Source organism: Elephantulus edwardii, unplaced genomic scaffold, assembly GCF_000299155.1.
Source record: "Elephantulus edwardii isolate Elephantulus edwardi_28Jun2011 unplaced genomic scaffold, EleEdw1.0 scaffold00005, whole genome shotgun sequence".
Taxonomy (NCBI): Eukaryota; Metazoa; Chordata; class Mammalia; order Macroscelidea; family Macroscelididae; genus Elephantulus; species Elephantulus edwardii.
Window position 1 is genome coordinate 31193437 of NW_006399755.1, and position 8547 is coordinate 31201983.

Sequence of the window (8547 nt, forward strand, 5' to 3'; positions counted from 1 at the left end):
CATGGTATATTCAATACTCTTCTCTAGCACCACAGCTCAAAGGCATCAATTCTCCTTCTATCATCTCCAGTCATTGTCCATCTTCCTGATGCATAGCAAGAAATTGCAAAGGCTATGGCCTAGATGAGGCACACCTTAGTCTCCTGACTGACATTGTTGTTCTTCAGTACTTTGGAGAGGTATTTGACAGCAGACTTTCCCAATGCAATTCATCTTTTAATTTCCTGGCTGATGGTACTAAGAGTGTTGATTGTGGAGCCAAGCAAACTAAAGCTGTTAACAATCTTAATCTCTTCACTGTCTATAATGATGCTGCCATTCAGCCCAATAGTGAGAATCTTTGTTTTCTGATATTTAGCTTCAATCCATATTGAAGGCTGCCATTCTTGGTCTTCTGCAACGAGCACTTCAGGTCCTCCTCATTTTCAGCAAGCAGGGTTGTATCATCTGCATATTGCAGATTGTTGATGAGTTTTACTGTTCAATAATTTCCACATTCTGTTGGATCACCTTTCTTGGGAATAGAAACAGATGGAATCTCTTCCAGTCAGTCAGCCAGGCTACTGTGCTCCAAACTTCCTGGCATAGTCTGGTGAGCATATCCAGGGCTGAGGACAATGGGTGAAGGAAGGAGTGAGGGAATATGAACAACTCCATGGAGACTTGAAAAGACAGGAGATTAAAGGTATGGATCAACAGTAATCAAATAATACAGTATATGTGAAAGATTGTATAAAACATATGCACATGGGTGAAACACAATGTATATGAATAATTATATTCAAACAAATGAAAACTGGAGAGAGTACGTTATATGGAGCTTCAAAATCCTTGCCTCCAAGGAGCAGCTTGGTTTCATCCTCTCCAGGATGAAGTTATTTGTTCTCTTAGCAGTCCATGGTATATTCATATATTCTTCTCCAGCAGCACAAATCAAAGGCAACAATTTTTCTTCTACCATCTTTAGTCATTTCCCAGCTCTCTGATGCATAACAAGCAATTGCAAAGATGATGGCTTGCATTAGGTGCTCTTTAGTCCCAGACTGACATTGTTGCTCTTCAGTACTCTGGAGAGGTCCCTGACAGCAGATTTCCTCAATGCAATTGGTGTTTTGATTTCCTGGCTGCTGGTACCAAGAGTATCAGCCAAGCAAAGTAAAGTTGTTAGCAATCTCAATCTCTTCACCATCTGTCATGATGGTGTCAGTTGACCCAGTGATGAGAAGAATCTTTGTTTTCTTGATGTTGAGCTTCAGTCCATACTGAAGGCTGCAGTCCTTGACCTGCTACAGCAAATGCCTCAGGGTCTCCTCAGTTTCAGCAAGCAAGGTTGTATCATCTGCATAATGCAGGTTGTTGATAAGTCTTCCTCCAATCCTGATGCCACATTTTTCCTCATAGATCCCAGCTTCCTAGACGTGTTGTTTTGCGTATAAATTGAAAATGTATGGAGCTAGAACACATCCCTGGTGTACACCTTTCCTGATTTTGAACCATGCAGTGTTTTCTTGCTTTGTTCTGAAGACTGCCTCTTGGTCCAAGTATAGGTTTCAGATAAGCACAATTAAGTGTTCAGGGATTCCCATTCTTCTCAGAGTTAGACACTGTTTGTTGTGATCCACACACTCAAATGCCTTTGCCTATTGGTAAAGAATTGCACTGTCAACCCAAAGGCATGCTGTTGGAATCCACCAGCTGCTCTGTAGGAAAAAGAAGGCAATCAACTCTTCTGGGATTTACTGTCTCTGTAAACTCTCTGGAGGGTCAATTATGAGTCAGCTATATAACAATGGTCTTTTATAGCTTATTGAGAGAATAAGTACAGATTTCAAATTCTCAATTTAAGGCCTATCTCTAAAATGTGGTAATTTTCAACACCAGTAATAAATTTCAGTGATAGAATCCTCATATTCCATGAAGAAGACCTGAATTGTGTTACAGTTAATGAAAAGCTCTGGTGGCCTAGTAGTTAAACAGCTGCACTTCAATCTAGGGGCAAACAGTTCCGTTTCAGCTGCTTTCGGGGAGGAAGATGGGTAATTTCCTTCCATTTGATTTAGAGTCTCTGAAAGCCCACTGCAAGGTCAGCTGTGAGTCAGTTCTGCATGGACAACAATAAGTTTTAAATACACCTTTTGCAAAGCTTCAACTCATCTGCCAGTGGAAGCTTGTCTGTCTAAATGATGATGAACAGGTTTAAGTGAAGCTTCCAAATTTAAAAGCACTAGGAAGACAGGCCTGGCAATGTACTTCTGAAAAGCAACCAGTTAAAAAAAAAAAAAACCTTACAAGTCACCAAAATCTGATATGCAGCCAATCAGGAAGATTGTCCTGGGCTGGACAGCCTTTCTTTCCATGGAACATGGCATTCCTATGAGTTGATGGCAGCTAGCAATAGCCTAAGCTATGAAAATTATAAAGCTGAGAGAATCAAGGTCCTAGAAAACAAAATCATAGTTTGACTCTGACGTTTTAGAATCATACTGATAAGAGGAAGTTAACATATTGACAGAGTAAGGGTTGAAGTGATAGCATTTAGATAGCACAAAGTACTAATTGAATTTCTCATGGTAGCATTCTTTCTCTTTTGTCTATTTAATCTCTATGGGTTGGTTTTGTGTTTTGTTTTCTAAAAATATACCATAACTTCCATATCCAAAAGAATTATACAGAGAAGAGTGGATTATTTTTCCACATGCTATATTGCAGCTCTATTATTTGTAGCATTAAACGTGGAATACCTGTGGTAGAGGTGAATAGTAAGTCAAACCTCAGAGAGAGGTCCTAGATAACAATTGATTGACAAGATTTTACTAATTTATACCTTCAGTAACCTGGTATAAATGTGTGGGAATTAATTTTGTGGGCTTTTAGTTATATATCCCTTTTAAACAGTTTTCTTCCTCGTCTGTTTCAGTGCGGTGTGCATTATTTATCTCCTCTTTTCTTAGTTAACCCCCAAACCCGATGTCAGTCCTGGAAACAAAATAAAATTCTTAAACTCATTTAAAAAAAATTGTGAGCTTTTTACTAAGGAAAGAAGATCATTTTAGTCCATGTAAAAGTTTTATCTGCATAGATGTACTTACCAGAGAGGCAGGATTCCACTACTGGCTTGAGCAGCTTGGGGTAGATACTGTCCTTTGCTCAACTGGTTGACAGGAATCTGGATTCAATGATGGCCAACATTAGACAGAGTTGAGATGTCATAAATTCTTTGATATCAAAGAAAGGAAAGAATCCAAAATCTCTGGGAGCCTGAAGGAAAGGAATGCTGGAGTGAATTTATCATGTATAATTCACTCTCACTCCCTAACTGTGTCTCCCAAGAGACCTCAAAGGACATTCCTTTTGCCAAGTCTTGAGAAATACCTTGATGAGGATAGCACAGCATCACTGAATATTCCGGTAATGACTGTTATCTGGAAACTGAGTTACTGATAGGAGATGCTGCTGACATGGGTCTTTTGGATTCAATGGGAATGAGAGGTTCTAGGGCAGCATGGGCTACATGGCAGCTCCCTGGAGAGTAAAATAAGTAAGATGAAGTCATTAATGCTTTCAATCTTTTCTTCATCTATCATGATGTTATCTACTGGTCCAGTGGTGAGAGTTTTTGTACTCTTGGTGTTGAAATGCGATCCATACTGAAGGCTGTATTCTTTAATTTTCTGCAATATGTGCTTCAGGTCCTCCTCATTTTCAGCAAGCAAGGTTGTGTTATTTGCATAATGTAGGTTATTGGTGAGTCTTCCTCTGATCTTGATGTCATAATCTTTTTCATAGAGTACAGCTTTTTGAGTAATTTGTTCAGCATACAGATTGAATAGGTATGGAGAAAGGATACAACCCTGATGCATATTTTTCTTAATTTTAAACCACTTAGTATTCCCTTGTTCTGTTCACACAACAACCTCTTGGTCCAGGAATAGTTCTCACATGAGCACAATTATTCCAGTTCTTCTCAATGTCAGCAAAACTTTTTATGATCTACACAATCAAATGTCTGCATAATCGATAAAGCACAAATAGATAATCTTCTGGTATTCTTTGATCTCAGGCAGGATCCATCTAACATCAACAATGATATCCCTGGTGTCATGACCTCTTCTAAATCCAGCATAAACTTTTGACAGTCCTCTATGTACTGTTGTAACCATTTTTAAATACTCTTCTGCTGTATTTTGTTAGCATATAATATTAATGATGCTATTCTATAATTTCCACATACTGTTGGGTCACTTTTTTGGGGAATGTAAACCAATTTGGATCTGTTCCAGTTAGTTGGCCAAGCAGCTGTCTTCTAAGTTTCCTGTCAGAAAATGGTGTGAATATCCACAGCTGCTTCTGTTATTTGGAACATATCAATTAGTATTTTATCAATTCCTGGGGCTTTCTGTCAATACCTTCAGCACAGCCTGAATTAATTTATTCCTTCTTTACTATAGGCCACTGTGTTGTTTCTTTGTTGTTGTTTTTTTTTGTTTGTTTTGATTTTTACCATAATCTCTTGATCATATGATACTTCCTTAAATATTTTGGTGTTGGCCAATTTTTCTGGTACAGTATAAAGATTCTGTGTATTTTTCCATCTTTCTTTTTATGCTTTCTACGTCTCTCAAGATTTTTCCCATAGCATCTCTCACTACTGAAACTTGAGGCTTGCATTTATTTTTTCATTTCTTTCAGCTGAGCAAGTTCTTCCCTTTTTATTCTCCAATTTCAGCTCCCTGCACATTTCTTTATAATACTTTTCTCCTAGAGCTGACCTTTGAAATCTTCTGTGCGGCTCTTTAACTTCAGCATCTCTTCCCTTTGCTTTGGCGTCTCAATGATGTCTTTTTCAGTGTCTCTTCTAATTTCTATATTGGCTTTTTTCTTTCTCTATAGTGACCTGTTCCCTTCATGGATAACATCCTTCATATCATCTCACAACTCATCTGTTGTCCAGTGATTGTTGATCACTGATGTTTAATGATTTAAACCCATTCTTAAGATGCTTTTTAAAGTCAGGTGGAATCGACTTGAGATCATATTTTGGTTCTAGTAGATTTGTTTTAGTTTTTTCAGCCTTTCAACTCTCCAATGAATAATTGATTCTTCCACTGTCAGCACCTGGTCTAGTCTTGACTGCTGATATTGAGCTTCTCCAACAAATCCTTTCACAGCTGTTGTCAATCTGATTGCTACACAGTCTATCAGGTGAGGTCCATATGTAAAGTTGCCCTTTGTGTTTGTTTAAAAAAAAGGTCCTTTTGATGAATAAATCATTGAATGTACAAAATTCAATCATTCTCTTTGCGGCTTAATTTCTACCACTGTGTGTGCTTTCTAATGACTGCTCCTTCTTCATTGTTTCCAACTTTTGCATTCCAGTCACCAATTATAATTAACACATCTTGATTGCATGGTTGGTTACCTTCCAGCTTTAAAATTTGGTAAAAATATTCAATTTATTCCTCATTGGCTTTGGCTGTTGGTATATGTGTGTGTGTGTGTGTGTGTGTGTGTGTGTGTGTGTGTGTGTGTGTGTGTGTATATATATATATATATATATGAGGAACAGTCATATTAACAAGTCTTCCTTGTATGTGTATGTCTCAGGTAATGAGACACCTGGAATTCTGAGTCAAGTAAATGAAACAAAAATAAAACTGACATTTTACTGGAAGATTTTAGTACAAAGACCCAACAATTCAACCCAGCTTAATCTGATTTTTAATATTTTAGAAAGGTACACACCATCCAGGGACATTCTGGTGATCTAATCCATAGAGAGTTGCACTGCTAATCAAAAAGTAGAAGTTCTCTGGCTGTTCAGCTCCATGAGTGGCCCTGCACAAGAAAGATGGACTCTCTCCTCCCATGTGATTTACAGCCTCCAAAAACCTGCTGGAGGGTCAGAACTGACTTCTAGCACTAAGTGAGTGAGTGTGATACATTATCAAGTTCCTGGATGGTGTAACTTGGTAACAGAATCTAATATTAATGGAAAGGCTAGAGGTTCTTGTCCCTTCAAGGGAACCTTGAAGTAAGGCCTGCAAATGAACCTCCGAAAGATCATCCTCTGAAAACCCTCCGGAGCATTGATTGCTGTGTTCTGACACATATGAGGTAGCCGTGAGTCAGAAAGGACTTGACGGCAGCTGGCGGATTTACACCATCAAATTCTTCCTTATCCCTCTGGGTCCACATTCCCACTCATTCACTTATTTAAAGAGTTTCAGCTCGTTAAATTTGTCAGATGATTCCTGTTGCCTTTTCTTGAAACATTCTCCTCCGAGCTCTGATCTGGCTAACTCCTCCATTCATCCTAGGGGTTTCAGAGAAGATAGCCCTTTCTTGTAGCTCCTTCTATTATGATTTCCTATTTATTCCCTCTTAATGCTAATGACATTTTCGTTTGTATATACTTTGAGGTACTAGCTATCTGCGTATGATCTTTTAAGTTTTATGAGAAGGGTCATTCCTGCTTTGATCCTTGCTGTATCTGCCGGTGCTGACTTTAGCAGGTGGCTCTAACAGAGAGGTGGTGCTTAGAAATTATTTGCTAAGTTGCTGTTTTAATAATTTTGTTTTATTATCTTCTTTTTATCACTTCCATAATAGGAACATCTTTTCATTTTAATTAAGACTCATCTATAAATTTAGGGGTCTTTGGTTTGTTTTTTGTTTTTGCACTGAGACAAGACTTTGCTCCGAATTTATTTAAAAAGAACAAAGATGCTCTACATGGATGCATGCAGGGTTGGGGAGAGGGGCTCAGCAGGAGACTCTGTGCTTCTTCCCCACATGGATCTCTGAGTGGGGCTCTGGGTAAGTCTTCCCATCTGTCTGTGGGCCTTTGTTATCAGAGAAAGAGGCCAAACACACCTAGGGTTTGTGGGACTGGCAGTGTGGGTCTCAAGTGGTAAACAGCAGATAGAGGCTCCTGGGCCCTACAGCTGGGGGCTGGAATGCAGGGAGGTGTTACTTCTGCATCATGGCCTCCAGGCCAGAAAATAGCTGGGGTGGATCTGAGGCCGCTGCAGGGAAGGTTGGCTCCTGGAATCTACTTCCTCAACTCCCTTTCCCCTCCCAATAAAAATACTGGCTCCTCACCTGGGCAAGGCTTCAGACTGAGACCTACTAGGTCTCCCTGTGGCCAGGAGAGGACAATCTGGTGTCATGACGGTTATGTGTGTCTGTCTGTCTGTATATTGTTACTGTTATGTACTGTCAATTTGGAACGGACCTGAAGCTGAGCAGCTGGTGGATTTGAGTCGTGTGCCTTCGGGATTGCAGCGCAGCTTCTTACCACTAGGTTACTAGAGCTCAATGCCTGTGTGTAGACGTATTAAAATTATGCTATCACAGTGGACTTACTGAGGGACAGGCGAGTCAGACCCTGTGTCTATCCTTGGGAAACAGGATGTCGCCTCTTGGATTGGGGTGCTAACCTCCAATCTGCTTGGGCCTTAAGGGATCTGCAGGATTCCCTTCTCTGTAGCTGACCGCCCCCTACCTCACAGTAGAGACTCTGGGAAGGGGTCCAGTCTGGCCCCAAGCCTGGCTCCTAGTTAGACACAAGAAGGAGGGGAAGCTGAAGGCTGGAGAAGGCATCGAGGAGCGGTCAGACCTGGGAGGCACTGCTGGGGTCGCATTGCAGCAGGTGTACAGTGGATGGGTCACTCTTGGTCCCACGGATGAAATTCTTCAGGGATGGTTTGCCATAGTTGTTTGTGTCCATTTGGCAGAAGATTTTGTCTGTTCTCTTTTCCGGGGTCAACTCATCCTCTTGTGTCTTCACTGACAAAACTATCTTTAAATAGCCTGCACTTTCTCCAGCATCTCCTCCTGGCTAGTGTAGCCGTTGCCATCCAAGTCATACGTGCTGAAGGCCCACGTGAGCGTCTACTCCAGGCAGAAGATGTCCAGGCATGAAGTCACCCTCAGAGCAATGACAAACTCCCGGAAGTCAATGGTGCCAGCACTGTTGGTGGAAAAGGTACAGAAGACATGCTCTGCAAACTTGGAGACATCCCCTAGGGAAGAAGTTGGCGTAGATATTCTTGAACTTATCTGTGTTGAGGATGCCTGTGGGGCAGTTCTTAAGGAGGCCCTTGTACAGCTCCAGCTCCAAGTACTCCGTGTTCTCCCGGCAGGTCCTGCCCCATTTCTGGCTGCAGCTTGCTGTTCTACTTGCCCATGGCCACTGAGGCAAACCCCACTCAATGACGCAGAGACACTGACTCTACAAACTCAGTTTTAATATCATCATTAAAAATGCAAAAATCAAAACTACTGACACTAAGACACTTCTAAGCAGAACTACCTCATAGGATTTCCAAGCCTGTAATCTTCACTGAAGTATACTAACACATCATTCTCCTAGAGAGTGGTTGGTTAGTTTGAACCCCTCAATCTTTCAGTTATAAGTCAAGTGCTAAACTACTGAGGGAATAGGGCTTCTTCTTAATGCCAGCTAGTTCTCTCATTGATGTTAAGTTTGAATCCACTCATTGCTGACCATGTAGTGGGTTTTCAAGGCTATAAATTCCATGAGAG

At 40.7% G+C, this 8547-nt stretch overlaps 1 pseudogene; it reads right to left on the reverse strand.

The window, feature by feature from the left end:
- Positions 1 to 7612: 7612 nt before the first annotated feature.
- Positions 7613 to 8189, reverse strand: LOC102859736 (annotated as a pseudogene).
- Between the last annotated feature and the right edge of the window lie 358 nt (positions 8190 to 8547).